This window comes from Balaenoptera borealis, assembly GCF_965194805.1.
Source record: "Balaenoptera borealis genome assembly, chromosome: 20".
Classification (NCBI taxonomy): Eukaryota; Metazoa; Chordata; class Mammalia; order Artiodactyla; family Balaenopteridae; genus Balaenoptera; species Balaenoptera borealis.
In genome coordinates, this window is record NC_138879.1 from 201210 (window position 1) to 219007 (window position 17798).

General features: G+C 41.6%; 1 protein-coding gene across 11 annotated transcripts in view; it reads left to right on the forward strand.

Annotated features, from left to right (window-relative positions):
• The first annotated feature begins 886 nt into the window (after positions 1-886).
• The window catches only part of HELZ (helicase with zinc finger), a 164638-nt gene continuing 147726 nt past the window's right edge, over positions 887-17798 (forward strand). For 4 of the 11 annotated variants that reach the window (XM_082370944.1, XM_082370955.1, XM_082370946.1 and 1 more), the window contains exons 1-3: positions 887-967; positions 2282-2337; positions 6302-6358. The gene's annotated coding sequence lies outside the window, so the exon portion shown is untranslated. Of the gene's footprint in view, positions 968-2281; positions 2338-3342; positions 3420-6301; positions 6359-6403; positions 6613-12434; positions 12493-17798 lie in introns of those variants that run through there. The other 7 variants (XM_082370949.1, XM_082370948.1, XM_082370951.1 and 4 more) reach the window with 7 other exon arrangements.

The following is a 17798-nucleotide window of genomic DNA, read 5'->3' on the forward strand; positions in this document are numbered from 1 at the left end:
CCCTCTCCCGGACCCTCCCTCGAGCCCTGGCGCGCCTCTGCTCCCCGGCCAGAGCTCGCAATCTGCGCCCCCGAGTTACCTGCCTCGGGAAGTCCCAGTTCGCAAGCAGCCCGGACTGTAAAAGGGTGGATTCGGCAGAGCCCAAAACCACATTCCTAGGGGAGGGGTGGGGTCCCCATCTAGAGGGTCGCGGATCGCATTACCGGCCGAGGGGAGGAGACAGCGGAAGGGAGAGTCAACAAGGGTAAAAGTTGCCTTTCGCTTAGTACTCCCCCTCCCCCTCCCTAACGCGCTGCGATGCCGGCAGGCTCGGGGACACAGTGTCCGCCCAGGTTCCGGAGCCCGACGGCCCCGGAACGGTTTGGCAGGACAGAGGCATCTTTCCATCCGCGGATGCGGCAGTCAGAGCGCCGGTTGGCCTGCAGGGCTGCCGGGCTCCGGGGCCCCGAGGGCGACCCCCGGCTGCCCGGGGGCGGGAAGCAGAAGCCCGCCTCCGGGCACCGAAGATCTAGAGCAATAACAGACGCATAAATAAATCAATGAGCAGCTCTTTGCTGCCAGCAGCAGGGAAACCTCGGGCTGATTAAATGCAGACGTGGGGTGTCTGCCAGGACAGGAGGGCGGCGGGGTACAGGGAACCGGCCTGGAGGCGAAGGGTGGGGGGAAGGGAGGCCGGGGCAGGAGCGACGGGTAAGACCCAAAGCCACGTTTTTAAACATGGGGGGGAATTTTAAAGGCAAACAGTACGGGGGAGGAGGGGGGCCGGGCTGCGGGCCTCTGGGCCTCCCAGCCACCCGGGGCAACTTTCCGGGCGGGAGGTGCGGCCCGAGGGGCGGCGCCGGCGGCGGGAGGCGGGAGTCCGAGGCCGAGGGGGTGGGGGGAGTCACTTTAAAGGCTCTTTCTTACCCATAATGCTTTGTGGGGACGTTGACAAGTGGATCCAAGATGGCGTAGAAAGTAATGACAGGTAAGTCCTGACTTCCCCCTTCTCTGCTGCTGGGACCGCTCCGCGAGCTGCCGGAGCCCTCCGGAGAGGGGACCGGACTCCCCTCCGGTCCCCCGAGTCCCGGGAGGGGCGGCCCCGGGGCGGGCCTGGGGCCCAGACGGCCCGCGGCGGGGCCTGGGAAGCGGGGCTCTTCGAGGCGAGGCCCGGACGCTGGGGCTGTTTACAGCTTCTTCCCCTCCCTGGCCCCCTTCCCCTCCGCTGGGGGCCGCGGAGCCCTCGGCCCAGGCCGTGGAGGGGGCCTCGCAGACCCCGGCCGCGAGCCTGCGGGAGGTTTGTCCAGCCCACGGCACGCCGGGAGGGGGAGTCGAGCCGCCTTGCACGCTCCCCTCCTCCGGGTCGCGGCTGGGGGTGGGGAGCGTGCAGGCCTCCCACGCCCCGCTCGATTGCCCCCTCTGGGCTCGGACTTCTACGCGGGGTGGGGCGGGGGCCGGAGGGTGGGCGCGGGGAAAAGTGGGTCAGGGGTGCACCCCTCCCTCCCCCGCCGAGGGCTGTTGCCTGAGCTCCACTTTCTTTACCCCCTTTCTCCGCCCCCTCCTCGGAAATTCTCATTGGCCCACAAGCACATCAACAAAAATAAAAACAGACGATCCTTTCCTGGAGATTCCTTCAAGACTTCCCTTTTCTTGAGCTAAGGGACCGCAGTTTTATCTAAGGAACTTTGATTGCTCTCCCCCCAAATTATTTGAGCTTTCTGCACCCTCCCCTTTGCTGAGGATCCTCCAGCCAGGGTTGGAAATCAGGGTCTTAGGATTCTTCTTGGATTGAGATCCTCAGGTTTTGTTTGAAACTCAAAACTGTTGTTCCTTCACCCTCACCACTTACACTTTTCAGGCAAATCGTTAATAGATGTGTAACTCCAGAGACAGTGGAATCCTAGAGTTGGGCGGGGGGAGGGGGGAGGAAGGCGTCGTCCTGGCTAGTTCTTAATTTTGCCCTCTCTTAAACTCGTATGAATGGATTTCTTCTTCATCTTTTCATTTTTCTCCTTCTTTTTCATTTCATTTTTTGAAAGTAAGGTCAGTCAGATACGACATTTTTATGTTTGGATTTTAAGAGCACTTTATAATTATTCTTTTATCACACAGAGAGGAAATGTTTTTGTTTTAAAGTAAAGCAAACAGACTCATTTACAAAGCTTGCATACTGTACCATTTTGGTAACTTTTTCCATTTGAAATTTATATGCCCTTTCACTTCAGGCTGATAGAATGTTTGCTACTGATCATGTCTCTTACTGGTGTTGTATAGACACATTTTACTTTTCTGTTTATCTCAGGAATTGGATGAAGTAATTGATCACTAAAGAACTACAGTGCTGGTGAGATGTGTAAGGTGAGACTGCAGTTAAAAATGATTTACCGTTTTTCCTTCTTTATTTTAATCAAGTCATGAGGGTGAGACTGAAACTAAGTAATTTGATGGGGCCATCTTTATTTCCAAATCACTCACTCAGTCAAATGGGAGTAGAGGCAGGGCTAGATTTGGAAAAGACAACTGTGTCAAGTATACCAAACTTTTCAGCTCCTGGAGCTTATCCAGAGCCAAATGTTATTTGCAGCCATCCTTGATTAGTATCTTCACCAGGGGTAATTATAGTTTGCCTATTTAAATTCCCTTGTGTAACTTTAATTGAATGTCTTAATTTTATCTGTCCTTTGGTGTCCATCACTTAGTCTGCATTGAGTGTTAGTGACTGTGTATGTGGATTTTGTGTGTCTGCAGTTTGTGGGACTCGTGTAAAGTACACCCTTTCCATTGGAAAGAATTATTTCAGGCAAATCCTGCTTTTATTTTCTGAAAAATGGAACAGTGCTTGTCTCTCTCATAATTATTTGGAAATAAAAATGATAGTGGTGCATTTTGGTTAGGTTATTAGGGATAAGACTGGCTTGTTATTATCTTCTGGTCACATGTAGTGTGTGAATTCAGAGTGTTGCTCTATTTAATCTAACTTATAAGGCTTTGGATTTATAGAACATTATTAATATAGTGTCAATGAACAGTCAGTATTCTGTACTGGTGAGAAGGAGAGTGGTTTGCTAATTTTACATTCTTCACAAGCAATTTTCTCAACTTTAAAAATATATCTTTTTTTTTTATTTTAGGCATTGTAGATGTACTATACTACAGTGTGTGAGTGTGTGTGTCTGTAAAATATTTTACTATGGTTTATTGAGAAAATGTAAGTTGTTATGGTAGGTTGGTTACTGCAGGGTTTTGTTTTTTTTTCCTTTAACACATCTGGGTAGCCTTTGTATTTTGAAATCCACTCACAAAGTTTTCATCTCTATCACACATCTGTTTAAGAAGAGTAAGCTGTGCTTTATTTTATTCCAGATTGAGGCATACAATTGACATTTCTGCCTTAAAAAAAAACTTGGGAGAGGAAGGTGGACATAAAGCAAGATCTTTTTGTAAGTGCACACACCACATTTGCTTGTGTTTGAAACTCAGAAGTGCTTGTGTGTATTACATATATTTTTATTTTTATTCTTAGCAGAGCAGATATGGATTTTAAAATTTATTTATTTTCAGCTTACAGATGGAGGCATATTCATGCCTTAGACCTCCCAATCTGTACCTTTTATCTTTTTTTTTTTTTAATATACATAATATTTTGTGGAAAGAACCAATGATCTACTTTTGGGCCTATGGAGATGTTTGTTTATAATCCAAAAGGGAATATTTAGAAATAGGTAATCTTGTGTGGCTGGTGTTGTTTGGCCTGAGCTGTGTCAAGACATTTTCCACAATTTTCACACGTGTGGACCATGTGAAGTGTTAGTATTCACTTCAAAGTGAAGTTGGTGGTTGACCACCGAACAGGTTGTCACACGAAGCATTCTAAAATGGGAAATGCCATAGTACTGAAGTTTGTGGTGAAGCGGGGGTCTGTGTCTTTGAGCTGAATGAAGACATAGCTTTCTTAGTCTGTCCTTTTGGCTGGGAAGCTGGGACACTATTTTTAGGTAAGGCGGGAGTTTTGGGGAGTCAGTAAGTGCCTCTCCATCAGCTGGTGCGCTTGATTTTTGCAGTTGTTAGCAAGAAGTTTTATTTCTAATACCATAAATATTCAGTCTACATTGTTTTAAAGTATGTATACATTTATGGACAGTCCAGTGTTTTACTGGAGAAGGGAGTGATGCCAAAATAACAGGGGAAATCATTCCTACTTGCAAAGGGCCTTGTGTAGTTTAAAAATATAGAGCATATTCATGAAAGGCTAAGAATATTGCAGAGGGACCTACAAATAAGTAGACCAGATCTTACAGATGCATATTTGTTCTCTGTTTAAGAAGTAGGCATGGTATTGATATTAAATGCAAATTAGTCTATAATTATCTGTCAGACTATATTTAAGATTCTAAATACAGGCCCAGCACAAGAAGTAAGGTCCTTTGCCTGTTGTTTTAAATGCATAGCAGTTTTAAATGCATAGTAGATTTGGGGCCAAGTTTATCAACTTGTCGATAAACAAGAGATGGGGAGGAGCTACTTAAAAAATTATAAACAAATTGTTATGGCTGTTTATTTCCATAAACTTAGATAAGTGTACATGCAAATATAATTTGATTTCTAAGTAATAGTTTGAATTGTTTTCTAGGAGAGAAGTATGATACGTGTGGAGAGTGCGGCCACAGCAGCTTGTAGTTCATTTAAACTGCTGGCTGTAGTCAGGGTGACTCCTGTAGCATTGGCTAGGAGCAGCACGAAACTTAGTGGTCTGTCACTTCACCGGTGGCTGAGATAATACTTTTGAGCTATCCTGAATTTAATAGAGTTAATATTCCTCTTTCAAAAATAAATAGTAGATATAACATGAAGATTTTTAATTTATATATATGTATATATATGTGTGCATATATATTTATATATGTATATATCTTTATTTTAAAAGCTACCAATTGTCTAAAGCAAATTGAAAGTTTTTCAGCATACTACTAAAGAGTCATACCAACTTGTTTACTGGTGTAAATTGTACTGGGTCAGTTTCTCCAAGGGCAGGAAGTTGTCTGGTAAAGCCAGAGTTTGTGTGTTCAACTTGTTTTGACCCCCAAAAACCCTGATTCATCATTAGGTTCTTCAAAGAATGCACGGCAAATTTTTTGAGTAAACCATTGTGACATGTGAATGTTTGTGATTTTTGTTATTTCTGTGCCATATTTTAGGTGTTCTCGGAACTTCTGAATTTGCCTTTTTGCTTTCTTCTGTCGATATTCTCCTTGTGGTGAAAATATTCCTGTGAGGCGAGCTTCCTTTCAGTAGGCAATACGTGTAACTAATACAGTTAAAAAAATTATTTATTTTTATGTAAAACTGATGCATGCTATGGTAAACAAATCCGAGCAGTGCTAAGTGTATATAGGAAAAAAGATGAAAAGCCTCTGCTCTCCTTCCTCCATCTTTAGCCATGTCCCCCTAATCTGACCGTAGAAAGCAGTTGGTGTTACTTGGTGTTTGGAAGACCTCGCTTGCCTAGGTGCGCGGGCAGCAGTGAAAGCAGAGGGAGAAGTCAGGGACGGCGTGGCCACTGAAACCGTTTAGATGTTAGGCAGGGACGATTCCGCCCTTATTTCCGGTGATGTTAATTAATATTGATAATCTTAAACTTCCATTCGTTTAAGATAACTGTAATTGAATTGTTAGTGAAACACTCAAACAGTTAATTGCATTGTCAGGTTGGTAAAGTTTTGATTTGTTGATCTTGTAAGGAAATAAATATTTGGAAATTGAATTCACGTAACCTTAGGGCTGGGAGTAATGTTGGTAATTATCATCTGTGGAATTTTATGATGAGATGCACAGTATATTTACTATAGGCTTTTTATAACTCATTATCTTTCCTTTAGTTTTCAGAACAACTCCAAGGTAGCTGTTATTTCTGCTTTGCAGAGGAAATTTAGGTTAAATGTGAATTAACGAACATAACGTCGCAAGACTAGTAAGTAGTGGTGCTGGCGTTGTGCCTTGGAAAGGGCGTTCTCTTTCCATTGCAGTCTGCTCTGCTGCTTCTATCTAGTCTGTCTTATTTTCCAGATAAGGAAATTGAGGCCTGGAGAAGTCAAGTGACTTGCCCAAGGTCACACAGCTAATTAGTAGCAACATTAAACCAAATTTTTATCTCTGGACCCTTATCTCAGGACTCTGGGTCCTGGCTGGTTATGCTACATTTTATTGAAGTACTGTGGACCAAACAACCATGCGCTGTGAGCACTGGATACAAATGCTTCAGAACTGATACATCAGCAGTCTTGTTTTCTAGTATGTATTAAAAGGTTCCTTCTCTCTCTTTCAGAAATTATAAAGAGCTCTGATGGGCTATTTGGGTGATACCCAGTGCAGTGAACTGCAGGTGAGTAAGGTCTGGGAGAGCCTTATTTACAAAGCGAGGACTTGGTAATGCCTGAGGAAGAGACAAAAGAGACTTAATCTAGAGGAGAGTGTCTGGTCAGCAAGATGAGGTGGGACAAGGTGGAGGAGGTAGGGCACTGGTGCAGCAGTGGTGACCTGGCTGAATTGGCGACTTCTGGAGCAGACTGGATGATGGTGAACATACTCCAGACAGACTGCCTGACGCCTTGTCAGTTTGTTTGAAGAGAAGTGAGGGTAGGTTAATCTTCCACTTCTGTTTTGAATGAGTAACTGCACAGGGATTCAACCTATCTGCATATGATTGGATCTTCAGAGGTCCTTCAGTTTTTGTGTCAACATTCTTGAGTGTTGGTCACCCAGTGCTCTGATGAACGGGTTAAGTATTCAGTTGTTTGTTTTTCCTGTTATCTGCTGTGTGTATTGTCAGGAATGACTGTATATATCTGCATTTTTGAGGATCTGGATCCCAAGAACATGTCAATGGAAACAAAAGGTTAAACTTTTTTCCTAATGGTTGTATTAGTCCTTCAGATTATTTGTTTTTTGCTGAAATGCCCTAAGAATGACATTTTAGTCTTGAGTATTTATTATTTCACAGTAATTAATCTTCTTGGTCCATTATAGTATCTTGGCCATTCAGTGTTAAACTAAGAAAATGGTAATACTACAGAAAAACAATTAGAAGACTGTTTTAATATTGTCCTTGTGGGGCATCAGTGCTAAAATTATTTTTTGATATATTTTTAATACTAGTCCCAGAGACTTTAATGAGACAATGCTATATACTTTTAGGGTTTATAATTAAACTTAGGCTTGGCTACTTATTGATTGCTAAAGGAAAACATTGTTGTAGGGGTTCTTTGTTTCTTGAGTTAGGGTAGTTTTGCACAATTCATCCCCCACAGGTTCATGGGAATGATCAGAAGACTAGTTGAGCTGGCTTCTTGGTCCTTGGAAAGCTGGAGTCTGGGTTGTCATAGGTCGTTGTGATAAGGAGTGCATGAGAGTTCTCAGTTAAGGCCAAAGTGAGCAGTAAAAGAGAGGTGTGGACCTCTTCCTGAGACTATATCAAGTTTGCATCCTGGGACCCCTAGTTTCTCCTCAGTATGGTAGAACTTTTTCTCTTAAATTATAAAATCATTTAAGAATTGTTATTAAGTAAATTGTTAAATATTTGGGTTACTACCCCTAAAACAGTTGATTTTGTTTTTGGCATTCTGTTAAAAAAAAAAAAAAAAAAATATATATATATATATATATATCTATATATATATACACACACACACACACACGCACATATATATTATTGTACTCATTTTTAATTATGCATATAATTTGAATTTTTCCTATTTATTAGATTATGAAACATTTCCATGTTATAGTTGTCACAATTTTAATTGACATGATTACACTTTGAGAGGCTGCAAAATACTTCATCGTCATGCCGTCAATAATTTACTTAAATCTTTTTATGTTAGATATTTATGTTGCTGGCTGGTTTTCAGTTAATACTTTAACCTACGTTATTGTAGATACTATTGTATTTTTTTTCTGGCTGATTATATCTTCTGGGATAAATTTTTGAATGCATTATTGTGTTAAATGGTATGAATGTTTTTATGGCTTTTGATGTATATCGCCATACTGTTTTTCAAGAATGTTATCCCAGTTTGTACTACTAACAGATATATAGATGTACCTGTTTCACCATAGCTGGATAGAAATACATTTTTAACTTAAAAGTTTTTGCTTATTTAATAGTGTAAGGTGGCATTTGTACTTCTTTGTTCTATAATGTTGAATTTTTCTCTCTGAGTCTCTTCATGGTGAATTGTTTGTTCATATCCTTTGCTATTTTAATCAGTAAACTATCGACGTGGGCTTTGGATGGTAAGGCAAGTATAACCAGCTAATAAACAGGTGATTATTAAAAAGATGATCAGAACGTGTTCAGTGAGAATGTTCAGAGGGAGTCGAGTCTAGATGGTAAACTTTCTTGAGAACTGGCTGAAGGGGAACAGGCGACTTATTCCGAGATTCAGCTCAGCAGGTGTTCAGTGCGCATGCGCTGCGTACCACGCGTTGCGGCCTCTTAGTGCTTCTCAGGTCATCATGGCATATACGTGGTCGAAGGAGGGGGCTGCTTGAGGCCTGACTCGTTGGGGCTTTGGCTGCTGAAGTCGCTTTGTGGAGGGAGGGCTGGGGGGATCGCTGACGAGGACATCTTGCGCTCATTCGCGGCATACCGCAGTGCCGTGGCCCAGTCTTTGAGAAGCTCTGTTCTGAAGGATACAAAGATGAATAAAACATCATTTCCTCTGACAAGGAACGAATCATCTAGTAGAGACAGTAGGGGCACCAAAAAAAGAAAGGACTAATAGGAATCTGAAGGGTGCTGTAAGAGGGGTTCCGACAAGGTGCCTCGGGGTTCAGTGGAGGGCGCGACACTGCCCCCTCGGGGATGTAAGGGAACACTTCAGCTGAGGAGGTGGCATCTAAATTGCACCACTGTGAAACTGAGGCGCCGTGGCAAGAAGAGGGCATTCTGGAGGGAAGGGTAGCTTGAGCCAAGGCTGAGGGGCGGTGTTGGAAATGAGGCGGATGTCCGGAAACGGAGTGTCCAAGTTACCTGGACCCTGGGTTTCGTGAAGGAGCATGGCGGACAGTGAGGCGGCTGCGAGGTCACGACTGGGGTTTGGAGGGTGAATATGGTGGGTTGTCAGCGAGGAGAAACTAGAGACAGGGTTTTCAGCTGGGTTCAGGGTTCTACTCCGGGCGAGGGATGATGAGTGCCTGAGTTGGTGTACTTGGGAATGAAAGGAGGTGGTGGAGTCAGGAGAGATTTCGGAGGTTGAACAGAGAGGTGTGGTGACTGATTAGGCAGGAGGGGAAGGGAACAGTCAGTCCTGTGTCTCGAGTCAGAGGTGATGCTGAGGCTTTCATGGTTGGGTGGCGGCAGAATGGGACAGCAGGAGCACAGGAGCCAGCAGGGAGAACGGGCAGGAGCACAGGAGCCAGCAGGGAGAACGGGCAGGAGCACAGAAGCCAGCAGGGAGAACGGGCAGGAACACAGAAGCCAGCAGGGAGAACGGGTCTTAGGGGTTCAGCACAGAGAAAAGACGAGTTTGGTTTTGTGTGTTGAGTTTAAGGAGCTAGTAGAAAGGTGAAATCAGAACCTTAACCCTGGAAGGAACAGAAGAGGAAGTTCAGGGCCCAGAGGAGCTGGAGGGGCCAGTGAGGTCTCACAGTTGGGCAGAGCAGCGCGAAGACTGAAGCTTCCTGATTCCCACTCCAGCGCTCTCTTCACTGCCTCAGACTGAGACGCTTCTCTGCTGTGCTGTTTTCCTCGCACCCAGGTGTGCTCAATAGGAAGTTGGAAGTGGCAGAGCTTATGTTGGGAGTGAAGAGTTTATTTTTTAATTACATTTTTTTTATTATGGAAAATTTCAGGTGTATAGAAGTGGAAAGGGTATAATCAATCCCACTGTACCTGTTGTTCAACTTTAATAGTTACTAATGTTGTTTCATCTGTTTCCTCCCTCTCCATCAATTATATTGAAGCAAATTGGATAAAGTGTTTTGGTGAACTTGAACTCTGGGTATTTGTAGTTAAGGAGAATTGAACAGTTCAGCAGGGTATGTTCTGAGCTTTCTGGGTGGGGGTCTAGAGTGAACAGAAGTAGGATTAATTGCCAGAATTCCTGGGCAAATCACTTACGTCTTCTGAGCCTTCGTCTGTCTGTGAGACGGAGGTAATAATGGCAGCGTCACAGTCACCTGAGATAAGGTGTAGAAAACCCTCTGTGAAGTGTGAGCCTCAAGTGTTATGCAGATTTTAGTTGTTGGTAATAACGGAAAGGTAGTGCGATTCCTTTGGGCTTCTGTGTTGCTGGCGTCCAATACATTCTTATTATTCAGCAAAAATTATGCGAGGTACCTGAGGCTTCAACAGGGAACAAAACAGACAAAATCTCAGCTCTCCTGGAGCTCATGTTCTAGGTCTGGAGGAGAATAGGAAGCTAATACCTTAATAGTGATTAGTGTGGGCCAGACACTGTTCTAAGTGCTCTCATATTTTACCCTATGTAATTCTTGCAGCAGTGCCTTGAAGTGTGTAGCACTGTTACTATTCCCATTTTGCAGATTTGGAAATCAAAGCAAATTTTTAAGCAGATTGCCTCAGGTCACCATGCCAGGATTCAGATTCAGGCAGAGCTGGCTTCAAGCCTATACTCTTACCCCTGTGCCATTAGAACGCTTTAGCTCATTCATGGCGTACTAGTGTTTGATACAAATTAAAAAGGTAGGCCCTGATTGAAATTATTCCTAAACAAGTAAGTGTTCTCTTCTTGTGGGAGAAGAAAAGACAAAAACAAATGAAAAAAATGGCAGTACATAATTCTCTGTGGAGGGAGGTATATTAATATTCTTATATAGAAAAGTATTTTTCTTCCTAACTTTTTATAGGCTTCACCAACTTTCTAGGTTTCTTTAGATACAAATGGCCACCTCAGTGGAAGGAAGTCATTTTCCTGCTGGTACTTGGGAAGACTCTCTTCTTGGATGGATCTCCTTCATGTTTACAGTTCTTCTTTTTTCTCCTACTGCTCTCTTTCCTTACCTTGGGGCAGTTCCCTTCTCTGATTTCCCCTGTTCTCTGAGCCTCCTTTTCCTCACAGCTGTGGTGTCCCTTCCCAGTCTCATCAGCTGCCCATGTTCTCAAGGATTTCCTTCCTTCTGCCTTTGCCTTCTCTTCCCTAGCCTGCCTCTGTCGGTCACCTTGGGCCTTACCCTCTGTTTTGACTTTTCTGAGTTGATTCAGTGGGAGTAACATCAGGACCGGTTTCCGGCCTCTGCTCTGGCTGTGCCCTGCCAGCTCTGGGTTCTCCTTCATGAGCAGGGAAGATTGGGACATGGGCAGTGAGCGTTCCTTAAGTTTGCATCAGAGTTAGGGCGTGGGCCTCACTCCTTTTAAGGAGGGTTAGGAGGGTATTATGGCTTGCATACTTGTGGGGTGTTTTTTTGAATATTGTTAAAATGTACATAACATAAAATTTACCATTTTAATCATTTTAGCATATAATTCAGTGTCATTAAGTGCATTCACATTGTTGCACAACCATCACCACCATCCATCTCCAGAACTTTGTCATCTTCCCAAATTGAAGTTCTGTACTCGTTAAACACTAACCCTCCATTCCCCTCTCCCTCAAGCACCCGGCAAACATCATTCTACTTTCTGTTTCTAAGAATTTGAATAGGGTCCATTCATACCATAGGTACCTCATATAAGTGCACTGATACAATATTTGTCTTTTTGTGACTGGCTTATTTCACTTAGCATGTCTTCAAGGTTCATCCATATTGTAGCATGTGGCAGCATTTTCTTCCTTTTTAAGGCTAAATAATATGCCATTGTATGTAAATACCACATTTTTTTTAATCCATCCATCTTCTGATAGACACTCGGGTTGCTTCCACCTTTTGGCTGTTCTGAATAATGTTGCTGTGAACTTGGGTGTATACATATCTGTTCAGGTCCCTACTTTCAGTTCTTTCGGGAAATACCCAGAAGTGGAATTGTTAGATCATATGGTAATTCTGCGTTTAATTTTTTGAGGAATCCCCATATTGTATTCCATAACAGTAGCACCATTTTATGTCCACCAGAAATGTAAAAGGGTTCCAATTTCTCCACACCCTCGCCAACAGTTATTTTCTATTTTTTTGATAGTAGCCCTCCTAATGGGTGTGAAATGATAATATATACTTGTTTTTAAAGGTGTTTTATGTAGAATAATAGAATTTCAGGACTAGAAATGGTATTAAAGATTTCTAATTCAATTAGCTGTAGGCAGCAACGAATGTTCTCGTATGTCTTAGCATTTTCACTTCTTTCTCAGTTGGAGAAAGGCATTTTGGGCAGATGGGTCTATACTGGATCTTCGGCTCAAGATGAACTATGTCTGACCCAGGCAGGGTACATGGAATGCAGCTTTGTAAGAGATCTGCTCTTCTCTTCTGCCAGTGACTCTATTTCTTATACTTCTTTACAGTTTCCAACTGTGTCTTCTGGGTTATTTAATCTTCTTTCCGGCTTCTTTAAGGGATAAGGTAATTGTATTCAAATAAACATATTTATTTTAAAAAACTAGGTAAGTTAGCAGTTAATGAGCCCAAGATCAGTATAAACTGCTCAGATGATTAAAAAGACTGTATTCAATATCAATTTGAAGGAAACCTAAATATTACTCCTGGATGTTAGCTATAATTCTTTACTATGTAAAATAAGTCACCCCTTTTCAATCTTTTTTTTTTTTAATTTGGAGGAGATGAATTAAGCAGCATAAAATAAAATATATTTTATATTTACGAGAATATTTTAACTTCTGGATTAGTTTGGGTTTTGAATCTTTTTTAAGTTAAAGAAAACTGTTAGTTTAATTTATATTATGAAAATCTTTACGCCTACAGCAAAGTTGTAAGAATAGTATAATCAATACCCAATTGTTGGCGTTATGTCATAATTTGCCTTGTCTCTCTTTCTCTGTCAAATAGATAGAATTCTTTTTTTTCCTGAGCCAGCTGAAAGTAAGTGGCAGACATCTTAGATGGCATTTCATTCATACTTCATCGTGTGTCTCCTAAGAATGAGGACATATTTCTTCATAAACATAATACCATTATCATACCTAAGAAGATAATTCAGTAATACTAATAGTTATACTATCAGATATCAAGTCCATGTATAATTTTTCCTATTTCTCCCCGACATGTATTTTATTTCTTTAGTTTTTATTTATTTATTTATTTATTTTTGGCTGTGTTGGGTCTTCGTTTCTGTGCGAGGGCTTTCTCTAGTTGTGGCGAGCGGGGGCCACTCTTCATCGCGGTGCGCGGGCCTCTCACTATCATGGCCTCTCTTGTTGCGGAGCACAGGCTCCAGACGCGCAGGCTCAGTAGTTGTGGCTCACGGGCCTAGTTGCTTCGCGGCATGTGGGATCTTCCCAGACCAGGGCTCGAACCCGTGTTCCCTGCATTGGCAGGCAGATTCTCAACCACTGTGCCACTAGGGAAGCCCCTCTTTAGTTTCTTTTAATCTAGAATAGTTATCCCTTCCCTTTTAGTTTTTCATGATAATTAAGCATGTTGCTTGTTGAAAAATTAGAAAATGGAAATGAATTTAAAAAAATTGTAATCCACCACTCAGAGCTACCTACTTTTAATTTTGGAATAATTTTAGACTTACAGAAAGTTGTAAATGTAGGTCAGAGTTCTCATATACTCTTAACCCACCATTGTTAACATCTTACATTTTTAAGGTACATTTGTCAAATCTAAGAAACCATCATTGGAACATCAGTATTAACTAATTTCCAGATTTTATTTGGATTTCTCATTTTCCCACAAAGTTCTTTTTCTGTTCAGGGATCTATCTAGGATCCACGTTGAATGTGGTTGTCATGTCCTCTGGGCTCTGACAGTTTTTCAGACTTTCGTTTTTTTGTTTTTTTTTTAATTTCCATTTTATTCTTTTTTAATTTTTATTTTATTATTTTTTAAAAAATAAATTTATTTATTTTATTTATTTTTGGCTGCGTTGGGTCTTTGTTGCTGCGCCCGGGCTTTCTCTAGTTGCGGTGAGCGGGGGCTACTCTTTGTTGCGGTGAATGGGCTTCTCATTGCGGTGGCTTCTCTTGTTGCGGAGCACGGGCTCTAGGCGTGCGGGCTCAGTAGTTGTGGCTCGCAGGCTCTAGAGCACAGGCTCAGTAGTTGTGGCGCACGGGCTTCATTGCTCTGCAGCATGTGGGATCTTCCTGGACCAGGGCTCGAACCCGTGTCCCCTGCAGGCGGATTCTTAACCACTACCCCACCAGTTATTCTTTTTTTAAAAAATTATTTCCTCATTTGTTTTTATATGATGATGCCTTTATTTATTTTTTATTATTGTTTATTTTTGGCTGTGTTGGGTCTTTGTTGCTGCGCGCGGGCTTTCTCTAGTTGTGGCAAGTGGGGGCTACTCTTCGTTGTGGTGCGCGGACTTCTTATTGTGGTGGCTTCTCTTGTTGCAGAGCATGGGCTCTAGGTGCACGGGCTTCAGTAATTGCAGCACCCAGGCTCAGTAGTTGCGGCACACAGGCCCTAGAGTGCGCGGGCTTCAGTAGTTGCGGCGTGTGGCCTCAGTAGTTGTGGCTCGCGGGCTCTAGAGCGCAGGCTCAGTAGTTGTGGCGTACGGGCTTAGTTGCTCTGCGGCATGTGGGATCTTCCCGGACCAGGGCTGGAACCCGTGTCCCCTGCATTGGCAGGTGGATTCTTAACCACTGCGCCACCAGGAAAGTCCCAGACTTTCCTTTTTTTAATGACAATTTTGAAGAGTCCTGGTTCAGGTATTTCATAGACAGTCCCTCAATTTGGGTTTGTGTGATGTTCTCCTCATGATTAGAATGGAGTTAGGGTTTTGGGGAAGGAGATATTTACTTTTAATATTTTGTTTCATCTCTATTTCTTGGCTTTTTATATAAGATATTCAATGCATATAGATATATATTTACAAAAGTAGGCTTATAGACTATTATTTTATAATCTGCTTGCTATTTTGTAGTCTGCTTGGTATGATGATGGTCGTGGTGGTGGTACACTTTTGTTTTAATTATGCCGTTGGCTCTCTTGCGTTGATTTATAAAGCTCAACTGCTTTGGATTATGATGTGTTTACAAGGCTACACAGATAATCCGGAAGGGAAAATGAAGAAATACAAATGACAGAAAATGTTTCATAATAATAAAATTTTCTTGGCAAGCAGCAACCTTTTCTCAAAGTCAGTCTTTTAATATAATTTGCTTCATAAATTGGGTTTTTTGTTTTTTCATATCTTTATTGATTAGTAAGCATGTTAAATGACTTGGGAGGAATCTCACTCTCTTCAAGAAATAATTTGGAATTATTGATCCAGAATGCTGACAATTCTCAAAAATGGGTCAGGAAAATCAAAGTAATAGATAGAAAAAAAAAATCTCAATTTTAGCTCTTGATATAACTTTTCTTAAATTTAGGGTTTTTCTTTTTATAATTTAAGTTACTAAAACAGATGGTGGAAGGTCCATCAAGATATTTATTTTATGTATTTAAAGCATTTTACTTTGCTGTATTGAATTCCATTCATTCTGGAATTTAGGAGAATTTACCTCTTTATGAAAGAGATTATTCAAAGTAGAAAATGATTGATGACCTTCGCTGCCAGTTTTCTTCTCAATAGACTTAGTTTCTCTTCTAATGCTTCTTGCATACTCAGTAATTTTATAAGTTTTAGAGAAAAATGCAAGTCTGGCTGAATATTAAGCACAGTACAATAAATAAACCTTTTTTACTTTGCAGAATATTTTACACGTGTGTCCCATAGATTCATCACAGATTCTAGTTTTGGATAAAGGCAAGTACATTTAAAGACAATACAACATCCCTGTCTATGACATTGGCATTCGAATGAGAAGTGAATTTGGTTCAGGACAGTTCTTGGAATGCTTGGCATTTAGGTTATTTTAGGTCAACTCTTTCGGAAATTCAATTAGAGTACTTATTGAATGGTTTTAGTGAGCTGAATGGTTGTCATGGGGATATAGATGATATAAAACATGACTCCTATTTATAAAATAGTTGTGTTGGTCAGATAAGGCATCTTGCATGGTGTATTTAATCCAAGATAATGGATGAGTAAGAGGCAGATCATTCTATAGGAAGTAATTTTGGTTTTGAGAGAGGCATTCTTAGGGAAATAGGCCTTGAAGTGTTCATTTAGAGCTGGGCAGGATTCAGGTCCGGAGAGAGGAGGGAAAGGATATTTGGGTAGAGGGAAGGGCATTGGCAGAGCCTCAGAGGCCTGACGGTCCCTGGGGCCTGTGTGGGAATGGTGGGAAAGTTGGGTTGCAGTCAGCCTGTGGGTGGCCTGGACGTTGGGTAATGAGCGTGGCCGTCAGTTTATGGGCGCCGTCTCTAGAGTGGTCTGTAACTTGCTTCCTCCCTGAGGAAGTGTGACACGCTTCTGCTAGCTGCAGTGTCTTCCCCACAGCTGTGCTGTCCGTTGAGGAGAAGGGGGCCTGCTCTGCCATGGCTTCCTTACTCCTCAGGGTATGGCATGTGAGTTATTTTAATAATGTATCAATCTGCCTTTTCTTTCTTTTGTCCCAATGCATTTACTTTCTAAAATGGTCTTGTTTTCAGGATAATAATTGGGTTTCCACAGGGAAAATAATAAGGTATGAGGCAAATTACTGACTAAAGGCAAACTACTGACTTAAAAAAATGAATCTCTAATCTTTTTTCTAGTAGTTCTTCTTTTGTTTAAATTTTTGTTTTGTTAGTTACGTAAAGAAACTTATGTGTAGTAATTTCTGCTCAGGTGGATCGTGGTAATGTTTAGCACAGCTCATTGGTCTTCTGGAACCTTCACAAATGCAGTCTGATTCATTCCAGCCAAGTTAATTATGAGGTGGATAATTTTTTTTCCCCTAATGGAGACAAATGTAAAAGACAGAGATACAGAAATCATCTTCAATTTAGATTGAAGAAATTTTAGTTACTACTGTTTGTTCCTGCTGTTTGATCACAGTTTATTTTTATTTTTTGAAGTCTGTCTCTAATCAAATAAGATTTAATTTTTTAGAAGTAAAAGAGGACCATGACTAAATTAATAAGAAAAGTTAATTTAAGGACAATAATTGATTTTTAAAAATATAAAAGTACATTTCATGACTTGATCTCAAGATGATCTGGTGGTTATCCTTATACTGTCGCAGAAGGAAGTCCACAGTGGGACGAGAATGATGCTTGCAAATCACCACCCTTCTTATTATCTAGTACTGAACATGTCTTAGTCCAGGCCAGTCTGCCTGCCACCTCTGTGGTACACTGTTGACTTCATTTTTCTTCCAGTATTTACTTTTGGTCCTGGACCAATTATCTAGCTGTGATGGAATTCTTCAAAAGTATTCTTCAAAGTATCCTACATTTTGTACCTAGTGAACTAGTGATTGTTCTGTTTGCAGACATTCTTTCTGAGGCTCTGCTCTTGCCTCGAAAACCTACATTTGCAGAAAGGGAAATGTATAGGTTTTCCTTTTATTAACAAACTTATCCTTCTTTATTTCTTTCCAGTTTTTAGAAACCGTGTCCATTGTGACATTGAGATTCATATTTTAAAAATAATTTAAAAATTTTATTCTTAAAATTATCATACAGTAAAACTAACTTTTTTCTTTTATTCTGTTAATTTAACACGTGTAGTTTGTGCAACCATCACTACAATCAGAATACAGAATAATATTATCACCCCCCAGAATTCCCTAATGCTATCCTTTTATAGTTAACTGTCCCCATCCTATAACCTCTGCAACCACTGACCTTTTCTCCGTCCCTATAGTTTT